Source organism: Rissa tridactyla, chromosome 1 (assembly GCF_028500815.1).
Source record: "Rissa tridactyla isolate bRisTri1 chromosome 1, bRisTri1.patW.cur.20221130, whole genome shotgun sequence".
Classification (NCBI taxonomy): Eukaryota; Metazoa; Chordata; class Aves; order Charadriiformes; family Laridae; genus Rissa; species Rissa tridactyla.
In genome coordinates, this window is record NC_071466.1 from 71,360,849 (window position 1) to 71,385,130 (window position 24,282).

The window sequence follows — 24,282 nt, forward strand, 5'->3', positions numbered from 1 at the left end:
GGGCTGCCTTTGCTGAAGCAGGCTTGCTTGGCTTATCGACACGCGTCCTCTGGCTCCAGCATGGTACGTGTGAGCAGTGTTGGCCACGCACTCTGGCTGGCGACGCTCCTGTTTGCCATCAGCCTTCCCTCCTGGATCAGGGCCGCTACCGATTGCTGAGGGGTGGCCAGGAGCAGCTCCCTCTGGTGAACCTCTTTTGTGCTTTTATCTCCCTCTTCTTGGCAGTAAGCTGCCACTGGCTCCCAGCCATGGCCCTCTCGCCCTCCCCAGTGCCCAGCTTGCATGCTCAGCCAGTGCCTACATCTCTTCCAGCAGCTGGCCCTACTTTTCCTCCACAGCTGGCTGCTGCCCCCTACTGTGGTAATTATTATTTATTATGGATATTCAGTGTACATTATGTGTCCAGAGTCCAGTACTGTCTGAATCACAGTGTCCCACTGTGTGGGCAGAAGCACACAGCAATACACAGTTGTTCCACATCACTATTCACCCGACTCTCACGCAGGGACAGACGGAGGGGGAAGGCGTGAAGGTGGCTGTTGGCACCTATTAGCACTATCTGATGTGACACGTACTCTCTGTCCTGTGTTACATGACTCCAGCAACAGCACAACTGAGTGCAGAACTGCTTTTTCTCCACCTTGCTATCAATAGCATGTCTCCCGCTATTCCTGCTATCTGGCAGGAAACACCTGAAGTGCTTTCCAAAAGTCATGGTTGCTGCTCAGTCACAGTTTAACTCCCCATTGCTGTGAACGCAGATATTGCTTGGTTTTCAGTTGCTGTCAAGAAGCAATGCCCTTAGTCCACAGCATGACTATGTGGGACATCATTTTCTTTCCTGATTCTCTCCCCCACCTTCTTCTTTGGGATTTTCTGTTCACGCCTGTTCCTTTGTGCATGTGTCCTTCTCCTTGCACTTCACCCTTCCTCCTCACCTCGCCTCCCTGAAGACGCCACCCTCAGTTTAAAACAGAGGAGCTTTAACTCCCACAACTTAGTGCACAGGCAAAAGCACATGGAGGAAGAAGCAGCTTCTGTACGTTCGGAAAAATACAGAATCCTAAACATTTTTCACACATACATGTACATGCATGAGAGTCAGGTTCTCAGCTGTGGTGGTTAGGGTTAGCTCTGTTCAAGAAGATGGAGCAATTCTGCTCCATGGCAGCTGAGGATCTGTCCCAGTATGTAAATGTAAATATCTATTTTTACAAGCCCTCCTACAGTTTGCTTAAAAAAAAGAGCTTTCTTTTTAGACACTGAAAGCATACAAGCCAGTCAGAAATGTCCCACTTTCTATATTTTGTCTAATTCCTACCTCTGACTTCCTTTGAAAGCTTTCAAAATCTAATGAATTCAAAAAGAGACAGAGTGAATTAAGTGCACTGAAGTAGCTTTGCCTTCAGTGCACTGGGCCTGCAGGAACTGAAAAAAAAACCAGGAGAGAAACTGAAAGGGTAAGAAGCCATGTAAATCCAGATAATTTAAAATGTTTGATTATACGCGGGCTCACCAAACCCAGCAAAATTTTCGCTGTCCTATTACTCGTAATCTTCTGCCCTTTCAGCTAGCTGCAGCAAGTTAATGTCAAGAGCAAATACTCACGTAACGCAATCTCTACATCAGAGCACTTTCTGCCATGAATCACTTCTTAAATTGTTTTGAGTTTACATTTAATTGCTTCCTTTGCATGCTATGTGTACACATGCACTCCTACCGCCCCCCATATTTCATACGTAACTGACATGTAGGCTGGAGCTATAGTCTTTGGATATGGAGTATTCAAACCCCAGAGCTCAAGGAGTTTGAATCCAGGAACTGATTTGTCCTCTTTTAAGATGGGAACCACATGTGTGACTTGGATCCAGATCTGGGGTGGATTCTGGATACGCTAATTTGAATGCATTAAGATTTCGCATTCGTACTCGTTTATTTGTTATGACACTAGTTCCTAATACCCACTACTGGGTGTTCACCTTTCCCCTCACTAGAAAGAGAAATGCTTCCCATATTCACTTCCTCTGGAATGATTTGTAGTTCATTCCAGGAACAAATAACCTTCAAGATATTTTTCTCAGTTTTATTTCTTAACGTCCTCTATGACGATGGCTTATGAGTGACCTCTGCAAAAACTTCTGAACTTTTGGATCACTTGGTCACCTTCCTCTGAGAAGTCCCTGTTACCCTACTCTCCCTCTGAAGGCTGCTCCACTGGTTTTTCAAACTATTCCGATCCTACAGGGAGGTACTTTTCCCCCTTGTAACAGTCTCAGTGGTTTGAGAGACTGAAGATCACCCTCATGGGGTGTTCCTGTCCAACAAACTCTCTCTTGAACTTCTGTTCAGAACCGGTTTCATGGGCTCCCTAAAACTGTGGTAAACTTCAAAGGTCTGCAATTCCCAGGATTTTCCTCATCTCCTTTTGAAGACAGGCAACATAATAGGGCTTCCCAGCCTTCTTGTGCTGCTGCATTTTTCAAGGGAAGAAGGCATCCCCTTGTCAGTATCTTGGCTTTTTCTCACTTTATTTCCCCTCAGAACTCCCAGATGAACACCATCCGCTTGTGGTGATTTACTGCACTTGAGTTTCTCAAGTTACTCTACAACTTCCTCCTTAGAGACTTCAATCTGTATAAAGGCCACACTCTGATTTTCTTTGCAAAGTGCCTTTGGCACAGGAATTTCTACACAACTCTCAGCAGCAGACATGATGCAAGAGATTCATTTAACTCCTCTGCTAGCTTGTTGCACTCTTCTCCTGACCCACTTTATACGGATTTGTGGGGATCTCTGGGGTGTTTTGGTACATAACCCAGCCTAAGATTTATATTCACCAACAGGTGAGGCTTGGCTCTCAGCTGGTATTCTCTCGCTGCTCCGCTGAAGGATATTTCTGCGTGTTACTGCAGCCACTCTCATCACATCTTATTTGGCTGGCTTACTAAGCCCAATAGCATTCCTCTGCGCTACATTTGTCACAGGTGCGTTGAATCCTTGCTGACACAAACTGGCCCTGTCCCTAGGAAGATGCTCAGGTGAGGAGCTGGTCCTGCAGGAGCCCCCTCCTCTAGCGCTACAGCAAGGGACCCCCCGGCATGTCACGACAGAGGGCCGGGCTGGGTGCTCAGCTCCACAAGCCAGGAGAAGCGGGGCCCCATATCCCGGCCCATATCCCAGCCTATGGCCTGGCCCTCTGCCAAGTGAATGGCCCTTTGGTCTTTTACCTTTCATAAAGGGAAGCCAGAGGGCTGCAGCAATTCTTTCCCTTCCCCCCCCCCCCCATCTTTCTTTTGTATATCTTTATTTCTGTTGCTTCCCACTCCCATTCTGTTTTAAGACAGACATAAACTGCTGTACGGCCAATCCCGTCATTAATGGTTGTGAAGGACAGAACTAGATCATCAGAAATGGGGCAAATATTCTCTGTGTCCTGTTTTATTCTCTGAGCAGTGTAGGCTGGCCTTTAGTCCAGATGTTTCAAAAAAGGGTCAGTTTTATGAAAACACGTGTTTGCAAACAGTCCCGTGCTTTGTGACATAATCATAGAATGTGTTGGGTTGGAAGGGACCTTTAAAGGTCATCTAGTCCAACCCTATAAAACTTATTTCAATGAACTTTGATGACCACTACTTGGTCTGTTTATAGAAACAGACCCCAGATACTAGCTTAATTTGTATTACAGTCACTAAAGATATATATACCTGATTTGAGACACAGACAAACATCCCTTTGATATGGGATAGATATGAGATCAATATTAACTATAATTGCCTAAGGCACAGGTATGGAAACGATACGTGTTGTTGAGGTTGTCCTAGCTTTCAGAAAGGGTGGTGGGTATCCTTATTTCACTAGCTTTCTTATTTCAAGTGAAGAAGAAAAATCTTACACCAAACAGCTCTACTTTCTCATTGGATTTGGGGAATAGATAAAAAGACCCTGAACTTCCTCACCTTTCTAGGTTCATGTTAAATATGTCTTAAGATCCTTAATTCTAGAGCTGTCAGTCGAAGTCCAGTCGAAGAAATCTATGTCAAGTTACAAATAGGCTCATTCCTAGCACATCTGTTTACATAAATGAAAAAAAAAGAAATTAATTAAGTCCCTAATTTCCTAAAGTTTGGGAATTCATATACAGGGCAGGCAACTTGCTGTAGCTGTCTTAGAATTAGCTAGCTAGTCTGAGGTGACTCTTTTCTTTCTCTATCCACTGCAGGCGGCATCTCCAGATCTCACTCGTTCGAGTACTTTATGTGGCCGTTTTAGGATGGTACGCCAGATGACCGTAGTAAAATAGGCCTCTCTTGCTGGTGGAGCCTCTGTTTCTCTCGCTTGACTACAGAAGGAACACAGGCAATTGCCTTAGACCAAACCACTAAGGTAACATTATCCCATTGTTAGTGTCTTGGTTCATTGTCATTTTTAATTTAAGTTAATTTAGTGTTATTCTGATTTGTTATATTTTTTTTCTTTTACTGTATTCCACAATACTGTCGATGCCTCCCAAACGTCCCACTTCTTACCTGTTTTTACTGAAATGATTTTCAGATTTTCTGCTTTACACAATGTAAAGAGAAATGCTACTTTCTGGGTCTCATTTTCATCACCTATAGGGTTTTTTGTTTTAACTTTCAATATTTTGACTGAATGTAGTGATATGCTAGGATCCCACTTAACAGTGCATGAGCAAATTCTCAGCAAATGGCCTTGTAGTGCAGTACAAAGTTAAAATACAGAGAATAAACTGTAGAGAGGCAACTTTTAAGATGTTTCTTCTAACTGATACAACCAATTTTGTGCAGTTATAATATTACATTGACAAAATATATCACAATACATTTTCAAATTGGTTTAAAACTATCATCTCAATGACCACAACAAACATAATGTGCGGATATTTATGAAATATGGTTAGCAATAACTACGTCAAGCAATTGAAATTATACTATACAGCACTTAAGGCAATTTCTATTTCCCCATTTTTGCACCCTGCCTTCTCACAAAACAAGCAGGTTACACAAACCCCTAAAAAGTAAGTTTCTGAGAGAGCAGAAATCTTTCAGAGACCTGTGGAAGGGACACCCAAAGGTATACAAAACACAGAAAGAAAAGTATCTGTTCATGTTAGTAAAAGGAAGACAAAAATCCTAATAAAGAAGGAAGGTAAGTCTTGGCCCTTTATTTTCATCATGCTTCCAGGGTTTGGAAAGTCAGTTACATGGCCCTGCCAGTGACAGAAGAGCACCTCTTATCGCTAGTGCTGTTGGCAAGGTGCAAAAAGTAGCAAAGCTTAGCCTTGGGTTTTGGGTTATGTTTGGAGTCTGCTTAACCTGTGGAATGTGTGCACTTTCAGGACCCAGGTTGGTCATCCTTTCTCAAAAACTCCATCACCAATTAATTTTTCTTCTTAAAAGTTGTGTGCTGTTCTCTTTCTCTGTTCCCTCCCTTAATCTTTAAGATACTCAAGCCATTGTTGCCGGCTCATGTTCTGGTTCCCCTGTTGATGATCTGATCACTCTCAAAAGAAGCTTTTTGAATACCATTGCATCACCTCGCCTTCTTACTACACTTTATCCAGGAACATGCATCACCTCCCTCTCCTCTTCATGGGATTTTTGCCAGGACTTTTACAGAGTATTGCCTGCCCACAGGACAAGGCAGACAGTGCCTGGAAGCACTGCCTCCTGTGTCAATCAGGCTTCTAGTCTACCTTCTCTACCATTCCTCCATGCCCCGCAACGCGGAACTACGTGAAAGTTAGGCAGAATATTTTTTGGAGAGTGTCCTCTTTACATTGATTTCCTTGCACATGTCTGCATAGGCCCATGCACTAATCCATATTTTTGTTTGGGATATATAGGAAGTATCCGTAGGTAAATAACAAGTAACCACTATCACCATTTTCTTTGTAGGTATCAAACAGTGTTGTGTAGGTGAACCAGGACAGAAAGCTTCTTGTAAAGTGGCAGGGATTTCTTTCAAATTGAGTAAAAACTATGTTGAACTATCCCCCAACTGAGAACATTTGCAGAAATGATTGCCTTATCGCTTCACAGTACTCACTATACTGCTCACTTCTATCAGGAGGAGCTACCTTCTGGGGGACTACTACCAAGTGGAGAAATTCTCCTGTGGCGTAAGCATGATCATTAATGCAAAATGAGTGATTAGTAAACATCTTTCAGTTGGTGTTGAAAACAGAGATGTGCAAGAAAAGAACCTTGACCACAATTAAATTTGGTTAGCGTTCATTCTACCAGTGGGGTGATTCATGGTTTTCTTGTGTCTGCTGAATTTTCATCTACACAGGAAAATTTTGCCAAAACTAAGATGATGTCAAGACCTTGGCAGAAATCTGTTACTTGCTTATGCAGTTGAGTCTGGACAACAGTTTCTCATTGGGTCACAAAATATTTTCTAACTTATCTATTAACTCTGGGCTCTTTCAGATTTTAGGAAAGTTCTGACACAAATTTGGATGTGGAAATTAAGTTTTAATGACAGACGTACATACCTCTGTGAAGACTTATGATGCAACCTCAGCTCTGTTCTAGGAGGAATTCTGATTAAACTTCAGATGTGAATGTCACATTTTAGGGCCATTTATAAAATCTGTGAGTCTTGCAACTGGCTCTGAACATTAGTGTACTTGGGGGTACCCGTGACACACTGTGTGATCTTAAAGTGGCATCTTGGAAGAGCAGTTTTTGTTCTTCTTTTTCTCCCTATAGATCCTTAAAAATATGCAAATCTATGTGATCTGCTTCTCATACAAAGAGTTGCAAATTCAGCTACGGATCAAAGATTAGAGCATATGCCTATTCTTGTGGCTGCCAGTTAACCAATCCAAATGTTTAACTCTTTAAAGAAATAGAGGGTCAGCAGCTTTCTGAATAATTGTTTCCAGACAGTCTTCTGCTGGTTGGATTTCTATATCACATTCAACTTCAATTGCTGCTGTAATTTATCTCCACTCCACAGACTCTAACTTTACTAAATTCACATGTTAGTATTTGAGTCGCTTATGCTTAGACAAATCCAGAGCATGCTCCATGATCATTGATTGTTTTTTACGGTGCCTTACAGTTTAAATGAGAAAAACCAGTGCCGTCCTAACACCTGCCTCTGGCTTTTTGTTGTTCTAGGAAGTGCGGAGAGGAAGAAACTGGGCCAAAAATGACTCAAAAATAAATCAAGTCAGGATGTGCACTAACCTTTTTGTAAGCTTATCTTCACTTGGGTGTTGACAGTCGGAATGGGGGGGTGTTTTGCTGACAGCCACAGTTGCCAGCATAGTGCCACGTTGTGACAGTACGCTTCTTCACTGGGTCGCGCTTCCTTGTCTTTCAGTCTTGCCTTGTCTTCATGAAGAAAAGCACTTTAGAGGTGCTCTGATCATGTCCTTTGTCCCACTCCGGTGGACACCGCCTCAAGGGATGTTGAGGTGGGGTCAGCAGAACCAGCCACACCTTCAGTGCTTCTTACTAGAGAGTCACCGACCGCCGTCTGCTGCACACTCTGTGCCGCGCCAGTCTGCTTCGCCATCCTCCTACTGACTCGGTGCAGTCACAAACCAACCAGTCATTACCTAAAATCATGGCAAAAATGGTGTAGGGATTTTACTTTTAGCTGATGTTAGACTGAAAAATGAAACATATTGCAACTCCATTGATACTGCAGTTTTGGTCTGGCCTATTCAGTGCCAGCGGGCCTTACTTCATCAAATGACCAAGCCTCAAGTAAAATATTTTCCTCAACGGGCACTTGATTTTGATGAAAAGAGCAATGTGTGAGCTTAAACTGAAAAGGCCTGAGGAGACAAAATGGTTAAGGATACGCTGTAGGCCCTTAGCCTCTCCTCAGAAGGAATGATAAACACCTCTCTTTGGCCAGGTCTACTTTCCTACACCTTTCTGAGGAGAAGTAACGGAGAGTGCTATTTATTATGTGTTGGGATGAAGGTAGGGAATGTTTTCCACCATTTAAAAAAATAAAATCCAGAATTTATGAGAGTTTGAAAAGCAATTTCCTTTTAAGGTGCAAATTCCTAATTTGCCACATAAAAGTACAGGAATTAAGTGCTAAATCCTTCTTTGCCAGTGAGACCTGTGAAAGAAGGTACAAAAAAAGAGTTACTGTTAGGTTTCTATTCATGTCTCCTGAAAGCCAATGTATGCAAAAGTGCACTGAAACAGCCCTGATTTTTTCAAAGCCTTCCTGCCGTTCTGACTGACTTTTAAAAAATGAACCCTTGTCCAGTTTTATTTGTGTGGTGGGTTCTGATTTTGTTCTGCCTGTACTGTATCACTTTTCTCTCCTCACCATTAATCTTCCATGAATGTTCCCCAGGGCACAGTTCTCCCTTTTCTGCATGGAGAGTTTCTATTGAAATTAATGGACATTCTTCTCGTGGGTGGAGGGAAGAATACACCCTTATATCAGCTCTGCTGCAAAAGAAGATTATTCATTGAAAGGAAGCGTTAGTCTCACTCCTGAAAGCCCAAGGTCTAGTCAGGCAGATTATAGTGGGAGATCCCAACAGGAGGTCTAGTACAGAAGCGAGAACTACTTTTGCAACATGAAAACAAAAGCCAGAACAGAGGACTTTTTAAATGTTGGAACAAAACCTCATCGAAAGTCAGTGGTTGTACTCTCTGATGAAGTGTACTGTCCCAAACCTAGTTTTAGGGCAGATCCATGCAGTGGAATATGGTGCAGTGAAGATATCCACAACTGACCTGTAGAACCAGGCATGGTCATGAGAACAGCATGACACCAAAGACTAATTTGATCTGCAGAAATGTGCTGCAGGTTGGCCAGGGGTGCTGGGCCATGCAAATAAGGGTATATTGTGCTGTGCAGATGTATCACCTAATTTGGAACGTGGGCTTGTGAGTTCAGGCATCTTTAACACAGTTGTGCATTGCACAATGCAGACATGCTAATAAGTCTCATTCCCCTTAGAGGCTTAAATGGAAAAGTCTTATGTTCCTTCACAGAGAACCCTTTAATGAATTAAAGAGGGTGTTGACAACCTTCAAGCGGAACTGCATAAATTCTCGTAGGAAGGATAGTAGCTGCAATGTGAGGTCTTGAAGCAGGCGGATGACCTTATAAAATATACTACAGTATCTAACTTTAGTAAAACAAACACACTATATTTAAGTAGGCTGTGGGAAGGTAAATACGCTCCAGGAATGGCCCCAAGCACTTTATGTTACAGTAATGCTACTGTCATGTTTTGGGAAGATCATTACTGTAGATACTATAATCTAAGGCTAGGAGATAGAATTTAATATGCATAGGAGAGAGTTAAATAGAGGATAAAAAGCCCTCTTTCTTCAAATGTACTTTCAAGAATGAACCTCTCCTCCACCTTGTACTCCAAAGAAAGAAACAAGCCTATCTAAGGAAGCATAGCATGGATGTGCTAGGCTACTCCAATTTTTTTAATTCTTCGGTATATTTCATAGGGCACTCCGGCTTGCAAGGATGATTCCTTCCACCATGCCTGTTTCTTCCTGTGATGCCTTGTTCCATGCAGTGCTGGAAAGGGTGTAAAAAGTTGGAGAACCACAGTGGTGGACAAAAGGATTTCTTGTGTGTTTACAGTTCGTGAAACGTTGACTGTTGTATAGTGAACATGCTGGTTACCCATGGATTTTCAGTTTCAGTAACTGATGTGTTTTTAATGTTTAAATTTGATTTGAATGTCTCTGCAAAGCTCTGCTATTCGTTTGTGCATATTTGTATTTTGGTTGAAGATTATATATATATATCTATCACGATGATTACAGTGCTCTATCCACTCCTTCCACCAAACCTGGAACGCTTGCTTTAAGATTAGGCTTGTCAAATTTACTTAAAGTGACCGGGCAAATACATACAACTAATTTTGTTATAGGCAAAATTAACTAATGCTCTTTTTCATGGTGAGATGCTGTAATGATTTTATATAGCAGTCAAACTATTTAAATACTAATGCTGCCTTCATGCTGTAATCACCATTCCAGTCAGATGTCATTTTTAGTAGCCTATAGGGAATTCCATCCCTTAATTATTCTTCAATACACAAACCAAGCATTCTTTAATTGGTGTAAATTGAACAGTGTTCCAACGCAAACAAGGAGAGGACAAACTAATCAATGATTCTGTGCATGTCTATTGGAAAGCTATTGCCATTAGATCAAGTAACAAATCCTCGACTCCATTAGCTTCAGAGGAACGATGGGGGAAAAATACTGCTAATGCTACTTCTTGTTATCAATCAGTAGCGGAAGGCGTGTAGCAAGCCATATAGCAGAACTCCAGCTCTTCTTGAAAGTGCTCATGGAAATTTAAAATATGAAGATATTCTGACTTCAGAATCCCCAGTCATAAGTCTTTGATGGGGGTTTGTCTGGAAACAATGTGTTTTTTATCCTCTGCTGTCTCTAGTCATGTGGCCTGTTTTTTATTTTTCTCTTTTAAATAAATGACTCTTGAATGATAACATAACTTTTTTCAACTTGTCAGGAAATTTTTGGTGAATTTTCTTGTGCTCCCAGGCTATACGCTGTGTATTCATATGTATTTGCTACTGCAGCACAACATAAATTGGGTGGCTCTCCCGTCTCTTTTTTTAATATGATCTGAAATAAAGGTGCTGTATTTAAGAAACAGATGAAAAATCCGTCTCATAAATGTGTCATACTCACTTTTCATTCTTGTCTCTTTTTATCAATTCTCTAAAACTGATTATTTATCACTGGAGAGGGAAGATAAAGAAAAGTAAAATGCCCATTACAAGCCTCTGGCCCAGATCTGCCAGTCTTACAGTTTTAGTTAGTGTGGAAAGCGAAACTCTTCTGGAAAGAAATATACTGGCTATGGATGTTCACTTTTTAATCTATTTGTTTTTGATATAATATGCTATTTACTGTTTAAGGACCTTTCATGTTGGTTTAAATTGAAGTTTTTAAAACCAGTCTAGCATAAAAAGCTCTAAGTGACATAGGCTGGGTAGAGAAATGCAGTATCTTCTACAGACAGCCTTTGTTCACCACATTACAGTTGAAAGAAGCATAGAGCAGGCTCGGTAGACAACCCACCTACTTAAAACAAGAGGGCTTCTAATTTCCACACGGCCTAATCACAGTCACATTACTTCATTCTCTGTACCAGACCCCTCAGGGCTGGCTCTAGGTTTTGCTGTGAAGTCACATGCCTGGGGCCTGAGGCACTTTTCCACGATGCCTGCAGCTGGGGAGTGTGAGATTTGGTGGATTATATTTTTTTTCTTTTCTTTTCTTTTTTTTTTTTTTCTTTCCTTTTGCCGGTCGGGATTCTCTAACTGCTCAGTTACCATGGGTGGCTGACTTGGGTGGTAAAGAAGGGAGCAGCACTAAGGTAACGGCTCTCAAGGTTTCATACTTATTTGTTTACTATGAGGATGAAGATGCTTCAATATTTGTTTCCTGAGGGAAAAGGAGCTCCTCCCCTCATCTCCTTTCCCAAACAGGTGTGCATGACTTCCAGGTAATGAATTCCCCTCTGGTTCCCTACTTTCGCTTCTTTGCTTGTGTGTGGTTATACTATTCCTCAACAAAGCAAAGCGTCCCATCTGATTTAAGGCATCTTTCTGTTACTCTTCAGCCTCTTCAGTGATAGGTATAAAAGCGATGCTGATGCCAGTAAGTGGTTATGACACTTAACAGTGGGGTTTTTGGAGTCCTGAAGGGGTTTTTCAAGAGTGAGAAGCTACCCCTTTGCTCCTCACTCTGCTGAGAGCATGTTTGGAAAGGCAGGGGGTCCTTTGGAGTCTGTCTCTGCTTTTGGACCCTGAAACAAAGGGATGCCAAATGCCTGGGGCCCAAGCAGATGGGGGACACTCAAAGAAAGCTTGTGGGGCTGCTGCAGGGTGCAGGTGGGGTACGTGCTTTGAGATGACACCAGAATCCGCCCCTGCCATGTTATACAAAATAAGGACCTTTTACATTGCCATACTATGCCAAAGAGAAAAATTTATCAAAGCAGAATGTTAGATAAGAGGGTTTTTTAAAAAGTTTATCAAGCCAAACTTTTTTGTAAAGCATGTGAATTCCACTTATTTAAAAGAAGGCAGTTGTTGTACCACTATTTATTTATACAGGACCAAGTCTCACTGGAGTTGAAACCATGTGAGAAAAGAATTGGGCCAACTTCAAAACAACACTTGGGGTATAAATGACATCACTGGGAGGATTTAGTGCAAGTTTACCTGAAGTTGGAAGTAACCATTTGCAGTCGTATGTCAAATGTGCTTTGGGCCATAGGAAGTCTAAGATTTGTCATCTTATATTTACGAAAAACAAAGCAAGGCATTTTTATTTTGGTTTATTGTTCAAAGAAAAGCCCCAGATTGCTGAGAGGGTTTCAGTAGAATCATTTTTTAATCACCTTTATATTCTTAAGCATATCTGGCCTTCAAAGTCCATATTAAAACTCCCCACTGATTTCCTTGGGATTATGTCCTTCAGAGTGGATGACAGGAGGAACAAATACTCGGCAGGCCTATGCCACTGCCTGGCAATCCCAAAGGAAATGCCCCTCTGATCCCCACAAGGCAATCCTCAGTCACCATTTTACAGGATAAGGAAAATCCTGCTGTTCCCAAGGATGACAGAAAGAGAGAAAGACAGACTGGGCGAGGTGGGATGTGTCGCTCCCCGTTTGAGACAAAGAGAGAACGATAGCGCACAAGCATCCGAGGGAAGGGAAGCCAGCAAAAGGCTTTTGTAAAGCAGCTACAGTATTTAGTGTTGTTCCTTCAATGTAAACAGATACAAATGCATTAATTAAATATCTTGAAATGTCCTAATTTTGGAGTGTGACAATATTTTAAAATTCCTTGTAGTTTGGTACGTACCGTAACACTTTTGCAGATGAATCCAGAGATCATTCTGATTTGAAAGATTTATGTTCTAAACAGTATGACCTATGAGACATTTATTAGCTTTTTTTTTTTGAAACTTAACAGTGAAGTGCTCTATTAATGTGCATTTTTTTTTTTCATAAAATAAACAGATACTACCTGGAAGAAATAATTATTCTCACTTAAACTTGCATTGTTCCAGTTGTGTTCTGTGTATCTTTGCCAAATTGCTATTACACCAACGTTGGGCCAGAATCTGAGATTGCTTTGCCTCATACCTCTATGTTTGGTCACAATCATAGTGACTCTGATACTAAAAGCTGCTGAATAAACCTCAACTTCCGTGGTAAAGTTCTGGCATATTGGCTCCCTTTATTTTATAGTATTTAATACTGGCTTACTGATCGCTGAAAGCTTTTATTGATTTTTTTTTTTTAAATTTTAATGAGCTCACCTGTGGTCATGCAGACCATTCTGTCTATCCTGCTTCTGCAGTTGAACCCCATCTGCAATTGCTCTCACTCATAATGGCATCTGTGCTGGGCATTCATAGTATGTTTCTTGCCCTAGATTAATTTAGATGTTTATTTTATACTACCACAAAAGTAGGACTTCCATCAGATTCTTAAAGTCAATTAAAAATATCAATGCAATAGCTGCTAAGGGATTGCTTTCAGCCAGAAACTATATTCACATTATTTTGGAATGTAGTTTGCCCAGTCTACTCTCAAAGGTCTTCAGTGAGGGGGACTCCAGGCTCTCCACAGACAATCTCTGCCACAGCTTCAGTGTCTTCACTGTCAGAAAGTTTTTGCCAATGTCTGACCTGAATCTCCCTTGTTTCAATTCAGGGCTGTTACCTTCTGTCATTTCACTGTAGACCCGAAACACAAACTTTTCCCTCTTTGCAGAAGTTTTTTTCCAAATTTTAAGTCTTCATTGCTTATGTCCACTGATTCTCTTCTTCTCGAGATGAAATCACCCCAGTTCAGGTTTCCTTGCAGGTCACACTTCCCAAACTTCTGATCATTCCAGTTCCTCTCCTTTGGACGGTCTTGAAGGCAGCTGCATCTCTCTTGAAATGCGGTGCTTTAACGGGGTCCATGCCAGTGCTCAGCTGAGCAGTATGAACTTCTTACTTTCTGTATCTTACAAGAAAACTTCTGTCTGCAGAGCTCCCAAGAGCTTAGCCCTCTTATATCCAATTACTTTTTTGATTTTCTCTCCCACAGCTCTAGGGAGAAAGAAAGAGACTCTCCCTCATGCAAAATGAAGCTTCAGTCTTGTGTTGCCCGCTGCTACCTGGTGAAACCTTCAAAGTTCTTCAGGTGCTGCTTAAGATGGAAAGAGGGTCCTGGGTGTGGTCCTCCAGAGGAGATTGGAAACCAAGCTTTGTCTGCGTAGGTGAGACACATAATTTTGACCCCATACAATTCTCCTTTTGTTTTTCCTTCCAAAATGAAACTCTCCTAAATAATGCAATGTTTAGTTTTATAATTTTTCTGGATTTTTTCTCCCCTCATTTAATTATTTTCATTAGTAATTTAAGCAAAAGTGATGTAAAAGTACCATTTTTCACCCCCCAAAAAATATCTTGGCTTTTCATTTTCTTTATCATTATTTCATCCAAAGCGGCTTGCATAGTTAAGCATAAAAAATGTAGCTTTTCATGACCGGTTTAAAAATTCATCTTAAGGTCAGTAAAAATTTTGTAAAAAAACCCTCACCCAGTTCTAGAGCAGATGCTGTCCTTCTTGACTTGAATCAATTAAGCAAATAAACTGTTAGGGAATTCTAATACAAGTCTGTCACCTATGTAAATTCATTTGGATTTTATATCAGGCTAGCTGGTTGGGTTTGTTTACAGCTGCATATTTTGAATATTTTCTAAAACGTTGCATGATTTTAATCACAGAAAACTTAGACTTAGGGGCCTCACTCCCTTAAAGTCAACAGAAAACTCCCTTGAGCTTCTCTTGGGAAGGGCTGAGCCTTTAATCTGTGTTTGTTTAATAATAAAGTCTCTGAGATAGGCTGGTAGATAGGTTTCTTTGAGCCACACTTGTAGCAATATTAAGCATGTTTTCTTTCTGATATACCCGGGTTTCTAGATTGCTTAAGCAGGTACTAATGACTTTGCTACCATGGTCTGCTCCTGAAACTCTGGTTTGTCTTTCTGTTCCTAATCCACGACGGCAGATAAATATTTTGCAGCAGAAGTGTGAAAATATATATATTTTTAAATGAGTCGGTCGTCATTACTCTGCTGTTTTCTTATTCCATTAAATTCCATCACACATGATCATTTCTGAACAAACATTTGCAGTCAATATTTGCTAAAAAAGTCCAACTCAACCTGGTAAATAACGCATTAGAAAACATAATTTTGTTCCTTCACCCAGTTAAATCCATTAAGGCTTTAACACAAATAAAAAACTAAAAACAAAGGGAATTTCTTAAAACATGAAGGCCCGTAGCACATTTGCATTTTGAAATTAATTGCTGACCTAATTATTTGTCAGTAGTAGGATAAGTTAATCAAATATAACTTACAGTAAAGCTTCCAAACACCCACAGGATTTTGTCCCCCAGAGTAAATTGTCGTAGTGGTCCAGTTTGACAATCCATTCTCACTGTCATCTTGTGACCAAAGGAAGACTATCTGGGAAATGGTACCATATGGAGACACAAGAGAGAATGAAATACTTAGATCTCCTGTACAAAGGCATGATAAGCTAACAGTCACCAGAGGAAGTCAGGAACGACAAAGCTTTGAAAAAAGAAATACCCTGCCTTTCAAATCCATTTAGATTTATTTTTATACTGTCTACAATTTGGACTAAAACACTCTGATATTAAATATGCATATAAAACAGAAAGCAAACGTATTGTGTAATGTTTCATTTCTAGCATATCGGCGGATCTGCATTTCATGCTCAGCATCAGTTTGATGGAAAGGCCGGTGTTTATAGACAAGACTAGGACCTTTTCTTCTTTATCTTAGGGAAATGGACTGTGTTATCCACAAATAATATGTCACAACCAACCACTTCATGACCTGAGGCTAAGGATGCACAATTGTATTTCGAAATACTCAGAAGCAAAATCTGATGAAACTATCGGGTAATGTGACCAATACATTATTTTCAAAAGGCATACCTAGGCGTTTGAGTTAGAAATACCTCATCAGTAGTAGTACGAACTACTTCATTGCTTCTCTTATTACAGTACTGCCTCTCTCCTGTCATCTGCTGGCAATGGCAACCCACAGTAAAGGATGTTTTTCTGATCATTTTGCACTCATTAAATACAGCTGTCACAATAGCGGATGCGAGAATGCATACAAAACTTTTATGCCACGTCAAAATAAAGCAGAAACATTTTAAAAAGATCTGAAACCTTTGAAGCCTTTTCTTGAGAAATATTGAAATATTGCTTTTTGTTGTTGTTGTTTTCGACAATTGAAATTGTTCCACAGCGACACGCATTAAAACTCACTGCAGAACAAAACATCATCCATCAAAATTAAAGAAAAAGGCAAAAAATGGAGAAAAAACAAAAACAAACCCAACCTCTTAGAAGCACAAAGTATTTGGTTTCCAAGAGTCTGAAGTTCTGGTTCAGCCACCTGATTTCTGGGGCTGAACACACATCGAGTTCCAAAATCTCAAGGGAGCTGACATTTACTTCTGGACCATGGATGAAATCAGCCCCATAAAGCTTCCAGCTGAGCAAAAACATCTTCCCCAAGTTCCCCATTCTGAGAAACAGCTCCCTTTCAGCCTAAGCAGCAGTAAATTCTGTAGCTGTTTGACATTGTTTTCATTGTTTTCATAAAAAAATATTTTAAAGGGCAGTATGAATGACCCCAACGCAATTCTGTAACCAGTGTGAACAGAGAATCCCCTATGAGTGGCTTCGGTTAATATTCTTGTCTGTGTGTAAGTGTGTTCTGAAGAACTGTAACATCCAAAGTGACCCGTTGAAGACTTTGGTCACCCTGAGCTGGAAGAAAGCAATAATTTGCACCTCCCCATTTCAGGGGTCCATGAGTATTTAAAAAAAAAAAAAAAAGAAAAAGTGTTTAACTTTGAAGCATCTCCTTGAGTTGATTACTATCCTGAAACTGTGAAGCAGAGCCCTTGAGCAAAGATACAGATTTTTCAAAGATACAGATTTTTCAGATGACACCCGGCTTGTGGGTAAAATAGCTGCTCACGAGAATAAACTCAAGGTATTCTGGATGCCTGATCTTAAGCTTTAATCAAGAGACTTCTTCAAAGACTGGACCATGCAGGTATAAATCTACTATTTTTTTTTCTCGCAGTTACTCATTTAGCAAAAATAGCATGAGCTCCATTTCCCTGTTGTAAGTCTTATCTTCTACCTCTCCTGAGGGTATGGTCTGGGGCCAACTACGTGATTTACTTGTTGTGGGCTTCCTGTTCCCTTTTAGTTTTTAATTTGCAATTTTTTTTTGCATGTGCAAACAATGGTGGAAAAAAATGTGCGAGTGCATGTGTGTGTGTGTCCAAACATATCCTTACCACCTGAAAAGCGCTTCACGCTCACAATCCTGTCAGCAGCAGGATGCAGCGGGGAGGGGGGAACGGAGGCCCTCGAAAGCCATGGCTGGGCTGGAGCAGCCCCCCGCTGCCTCATTCCCCCTGCAAAGTGCAAACGTGCGATGGCCAAAGGGAGACAACTTCTAGCATCCGTGCACTTGGCACCCATGCAAGGCAAGCTGCTTTCATTATGGGAAGCTGAGCGTGTCTCCATGAGATATGGTGACACTACAGCTGTTGTGGGGAGATACACTCAGCTGTCTTTCTCTCTGACTTGCTTCTTCCTGATGAAACCTTTTCCTGCTCCCTTTACTTCTCTTTTTGGTTACCTTGTGTATTGCCCTTTACCTTCATTGAAGATGTCTTTCACGAGGTGAAAGAAAAAAAAATTGTGTCCTTAGCTTTAGGAAAAGTAGAAAGACAGCATGAATCTTACTCCAAGAGCACATTCACCTAGAGCAGCATTTTTTGTTAACAGGTAGAGTGAAGGCATGACAGAATTTGTGTATAAGAATATGAACACTGGGAAGAACATTGCCGAGTCTCATTTACCATTACTGCCTACCGCTGCCATTCCTGGCTCAGACTGTCCCAAGCTCAGTCCAACTGAGTTCCTGGCTAATGTCTACTTCCCGGATTGCAGAAAACTTTTGCAGACAGTGAAAGACTCCATAAATCTGAAGGCCACCATGTAATCCCAGCTATGGCTCTATGGGTCAAGTCACTTTAGGAATTAACTGGATGGAGATAAATCACATTGGAATGACCAGTGGGAGAAAATACAACCAGAAGAAATCTCAGCATGTAGGTTGTGCGTGAGTATGAACAGAACCTAAGGCAAAGCTGAAGAATTTGGCATGATGTACAGAGAAGAAAGAAGTGAGAGAGAATTCACTTAAAGGGCACAGGTAGTGAAAGAGAAACAGAAGAACAGAGAAAAAGCAGAAATGTGGAAAACTATGAGAAAGAGAGGGAAGAATGCAGTAGAGGGAAGGAGAGAAGTTCCTGTGGCAGAAAGAAAAGGAGGGGGAGGAAAAGGAGGGGTAGAGCTGTAAAAGGGAAAGAGGGGTGCTGCCCCGAATGAAGGGCAGTGCATGAAGTGGGAAAGTCTTTATGGGAAAAGTTCAGATGAAGGGGAGACAAAAAACACATGGAACATCCGTAAGCAACATCCAGCTTCCCTTGCATGCATCCACATCTTCTCGCCGGCCTGCAGAGTGTGATTTCTCTCCCAGCGCCAGAGCCCTCCCTCCAGCTTTGGGCCAGCCAGGACACCCTGGTGAAGCCCTGGCTGCTCCTGGCCCTCCCTGCTGGGACCTGTGTTCCTCACTACTGCCATCCTATCCCACGCCAGGCCAGAACACTCGAGTGCCTGGCCAGCTCCTGTTTAACAGCTTTCAAAGTCATTTTCAGACTGGACCATAATCTTGCAATCTGCCCGACAGGGCACAGTATAATCCCAGCTCTATTTTAAAGGTCAAGTCCTGCAGGTTTTGCTTGGTTTTGACTCATTCAGACCTTCCAGCGATTTCAAAAAGCCATCGACCTAGATAAGGGAGGGCAGAACTGGAGCCACAGTCAGATTTCCAATATAAAAAGTGGCTTCATTTTCAGATGGCTTCACTGTACCTGCTTTAAGGTTCCACTGCTCTGTTTCTCTCATTGAAATACATGGAAGGATCTGTACATCAAATACATAAAAGATTTGACTTTTAATTCCTACCATGTATTTTGGTAAGAGGAATTAAATGTCAAAACACAAAAGCAATTATACACTTAATGGTAAAAAACATATAATCAAGTCATTTTTTTTATTTTCAAATTGCGGGGATTGAAATAAAAGGGCAAGAGGGTCTTACTTTGACATTATATGAGATGGAAAGGCACATTTGTATCCTTTTGTACCTTTTACAAAATGAATACGCCTGTAATCAGACCCATTCATTTTGAAAAGGAGATTGTGCTTTAGATCTATGGCGTATTTGCGAGGGTGTTGAGAAAGTATCTAAGTAAAACGTGCCATAGGAAATCAACTCTGGGGAAATGCAGTTATTCTTCATGATGATATACAACTAGTTTGGCATAACACTTGGGGTGAAACAAAGCCTGCTGGTAGGGGAGAGTCATCGCTGCATGTTTTACCCACCATCACTACAGCAAAGTAGGCAAATTTTTCAGCTTAGGAAGGCACTGAGCTGCCAATTGCTGGAGGCTGGGACAGTGATCTGGGGCTCTCTGCCATGAGGTCGCCCTCTTCTCCTCTTCTGTAGCCAGCTGCTGGTGGTCACTGCTGGGGTGAGGACACAGGTTTTCAGATCTGCCTTTGTCAGGGCATTTTTTATGTTCCTCTTCTCTACGTACCCAGCAAATTTAAAGGGGGAAAGAACAGAAAGCCATGTTCGTACCACTATATTTCTCTGAAACTAGACACTAGTGGCCAGTTGCTAGTGTATCTGTACAATCCCTAATGCAGTGAACCACTGCTCCTACTGCTGGGCAGTTAGGCACCTCTACATTACATGTGGGCAGCTATACAGCTCATGGCGTCGTATGTCCCACAATACTAGCGAGCTGGTTCTCCAGACTGGGCACAGGACAGGGCACAGCTCTCTCTGGCCTGAGTAGGTGGGTCTCCTGCTCAGAGGCTGGGGATGACCGTTGTACGTTTGCAGCCTAGTCTGTCACTTCTCTATTGTATGTCCCTCTGTAGCTAAGACAGACTGAAGGTACAGAAATGGACTTTTAAGATCTTAGTGACAACACAGTCCTGGGACGGCGCTTTTCCACTTCTACAGCAGTTTATGGGGGAATCGAAGTCCTAGTAGTGACAAATATTGCTACAGCACTGCCATACAGCAGTTGCTCACACTCAGCATCAATCTCTGTGAATCATTAGACCAAATTCCTTTTTACTGCTGCAAAACCTATGAACATCTCCTACCCGAAACATACCAGATGTTAGGCGTGGGATCATTCTGCCAGCCCACAGACTCCTTTACCCAGATTGCTCCAAATTCTAGGGTCTGTTTCCTACTTGCAATGATTCTTGAAGCTGTGCAAAAGGACTAAAAATTAATAAGAATGTACCAGCCGTGTAGGTGAAGATATGGAACTGAGTGGCTTTTGGATGAGCTAGAAGAAAGCTCCCAAAGTACAAATCTGAAAACAAAACTTAAAAAGCCCCAGAAAAGAAATTCAAGCGGAATCAGCCCACCGTTTTGTCATTCTAAATGGCAAATATTTCTGTGGAGTGTGGTGATTCCCTGTATACATAGACAGTTGGCACTCTGCTTAAAGCTTGTCCAGGTGGCCAAGTTACAGGAAAGATTTCCCTTCAATGGCGTTACACCAGTAACCTGTCCCAGAATAAAAGTAGGTTATTTACTATGGAGCTGGGCCAACTAAGGTTCTATTTTAGTGTAAGCTTTAATTCTTGACTTCTAAAATTAATTTTGGCACATTTATTTTTGTATAAATACTTATGTGTTTTCTCACTGCCTCTTGTATAACAGTAACAAAAAGATTAAAAAATAGAACAACAAAAAGCGAATAAAAATAATCAGTTGAGGAAGTATGAAAACACTGGCCAGTTCACCTGGAGATCTGCTGCTTCTTTACGCCACTTCAGAGGTAAACATGCGTATAGAGGTTTTAAAGAACCCCAGAAGATTTTCAGAGAATATTTGTATGTATATGTCTAAGAAATGGTAAAACAACTATTTCGTGTGCCAAAGCACTATTATGTATCTATATTTAGCTTTCACTTTTAGTAGGTGTTATCTGCTAATGTATATTTCGGGGAGTTTTGAAATCTAGTGTTAAACTGTAGTATTTTTCACTTTCTGAAAAGAATGGGCTTTTGATAACAAAAGAGACGAAAAAAGACAACCTGCTAAATGGTACTTACTGAGAAATAGGATTCTCTCTTCCAGGGAGAAAGAGCCATCAAACTTTTAAATCCCACTTTCAGGCTTGCGTTTCTACAGGAAAAAAAAAAAAAAAGGATTTAAAAATCTCTTTTTTAACAAAAGTTAATGTCTCTCCAATTCAGAGAATTGAGTGGAATCCCGTCATGTTTAGTTTCCCCACAGACAGAATGCGATGACTGGCATAGGAAGTCCTTGAAAACAAATTTTTTGATGGACATTTTCTGTCACCCTTTGCCATCACGGCATACATTTTCCCGTCACATAATATACGGTAATTATATGGATTTTCCTCTTTCCAAATCGGAGGAGTGCTTCCCTACTTGAACGGAGGGGCCACAGACTACTAGTCAACCTAAAAATCCTGTTAGCATTACATCTCAGCACAAATAAAGAATTTGGATCAGTGCCTTGTTAGATCACCTCTATTTCTAGCTCGCTGAGTAAAAAGAGCATTTTTTGCAGCCTAGTTTGATAAGTAAAAGGTGTCTTTCTCACCTGCGTGCACTCTGAATTGTCACTCTCGTTCTTTGTTCCTTTGCATGCGGCTGTTGTCAGCTCCCGAGTCACAGAACCACTTGCAGGAACGGCTCGGGAGAGTTTTGGAAGAAAGGAAAGGGAAAAAAGGAGCCGCATTTTTATTTAACAGGAGAAGGAGAACATAAAGAAAAGAAAGGTGTTCTCAAGAATGTAGCCCGCAGCCTTGTCAGGTAGCATTTCTTCAGATGGTTTTTTTTCTCTCCCCTTTCCCACCCCAAGATCTCTCTTCATCATTTTTTTAAACATCTCTTCTGGGACAGGGACATGAAAGTGAATTGTGGGTCAAAGGCAAGAATTAGGGGTTGCCGGGGCTGCTTTCTGATGGCTTTACTTTATCTTTGTGTCCAAGCTTTTGCCAGTCAGCAGGTACCGTGGGTTATCCATTCCAGTCACATCATTTTCTGCTTGATGACAAGCATCACACCTTCATCCATCACATTTACATTTCAAACTGCCACACTGCTCTATTGATTAATTATTTAGCAGCTCTTGGCCACTTGTGAGTGTTTCTGCGCTCACGTTTCACGGAGAAGGTCCATTCTTTTTATTTATGTGCGGTTTTGTGGAACAAAAAAAATATGTAAAGCCTTTAACATACAGACATCCTAATAACCCATGTGCGCATGCCTGCATATATGCACGCGTTTGTGCATATTTACGCGCGTGTGTGTGTGTACACCGGTACGATTAGGTACACACTGGGAGCAGAAGCAGGTAATCTGATCAATAAGCACATGCTCACACTGATAATAGATTTCTGAGTTTTCAGAGCACCGAGCAGCAGATCAATGAGACCTTGCAGGTGTGCTGGAGCCGGGAATTGCATCGGCTACATCGCGCTCCCTACAGACTAGCGGGGAACACGCACATCGTCCTCTGGGCTCTGTCACTTCGAGCAAAACCGGGTGGAGGGCTTTTGCAGGTGTCTGATAATGGCTACGTTTCCTTCACATCACAGGCAGGAAAGGGCAGCCTCTGAACAGGACAGGGGATCGAGTTCCACCAAGGGCTCTGGTTGCTCCGGCAAATCACTCCATCTGTCTTTTCCTCAGTTCTCTGGTGAAATGGAGAATTAGGGTCTAATCTTATTATCCCTTTGCGCGCTTGATTTTATCTGTGAAGTACCCTAGTCCTACTGTAAGAATAAAATCTACTGGCTCTAACTAGGAATTCCTAACTGAGGTTAGGAATGAAAAATCTAGGCTAGTTTAGAAATCTTTGCTTGGAAGAGTGACGTTTGGCCTTGCTTCTGATCCCTGGAGCACCCGTCATCACTCTGCTTTGGCTGGACAGTTTTCTGACCCACCACCAGCTCCCACCCAGCGGTTCCCCCGAGAGCAATCTGTATTCTTTTGGTGCCCCAGGTGGTGGTGTGTTCTGGATTGCTCCCTGATATTCATAACTGCTTGCCCAAAGATATGTGTCTCTAGAAGGAACAGCTGCAAGAAGAAAGCAAGATGAAGTATTCGATGATGGGAAAAGGGGTGTTTTCAGTAAAGGTTTTGAAAAAATCTGCTGATGTTCATGACATCACGTACTTATGTTGGAGCAGGAAATGAGGTCATCTTGAATTCTAAAATAAAGTTAGTATTTGGATCTGTTTTAATGTTTTCTACTGTTTTCATTTTTTACAAGTTTATTATGGATATAACCCAACAAATGTAAACAGAATGATTCTTTTTCCTGCTATTCATTTTCACTAATTTCTGACTTATGCAAAGCCTATTAAAATCAAAGGGAGTATGAACATTAACTTAATAGGCTCTGGATGAGACCCTTGAAGAGGAGGGACCACATGGTTCTTATTGCTCCATCTCTTGCGTTTCTGTCTTTATCCTTCAAATTGTAAAACTAAATGTAATACCACTGACTTTTTTAATGGATGGGATTTGTGCCAGCATTGAGCTCATTGTCTGAACGGTGTTAGGCTAGAGTTGGTCAACATTTTTCTGTCAAAATTACTTGGTTTATTATAAAGTACATTGGGAACTTGTATAAGGCAAGTGAATATCCTATTTCTATATTTAGAGTAAAATATTACAGCATTCAGACAATAAAACAAAACCATCTGCTTGGTCTATTAGTGATGTTGGTACACCATTTAACACACAGAGAATAACTGACTGGCTCCTTTCTATGGGGAGCCCTGAAATAAAAAATGAAGCCAGTCTTAGTCCTGACTTGTGGAGGATTTGGTTGTTTGGTCAAATATAGTCTCCATCCCTGACTGCAGTTAAAGGAAATATTTAATGCTTGATTTTTGCCATTTCTTCCCCTCTGTGTTAGCTTCTCCTCCTGCCTCGTTTTGTCCCTTTCTGTCTCTTTTTTAACAGAAACTTCTGTGAAGTGCAAATTC

The 24,282-nt window shown here is 41.3% G+C and overlaps 1 long non-coding RNA gene across 1 annotated transcript; it reads right to left on the reverse strand.

Moving 5' to 3' along the window:
- Positions 1–7,449: 7,449 nt before the first annotated feature.
- Positions 7,450–21,442, reverse strand: LOC128917159 (uncharacterized). Its single transcript, XR_008469184.1, has 3 exons — positions 21,368–21,442; positions 15,449–15,557; positions 7,450–7,591 (listed from the first exon to the last, which is right to left on the reverse strand). It is a non-coding gene; the product is annotated as an uncharacterized LOC128917159 (long non-coding RNA).
- Between the last annotated feature and the right edge of the window lie 2,840 nt (positions 21,443–24,282).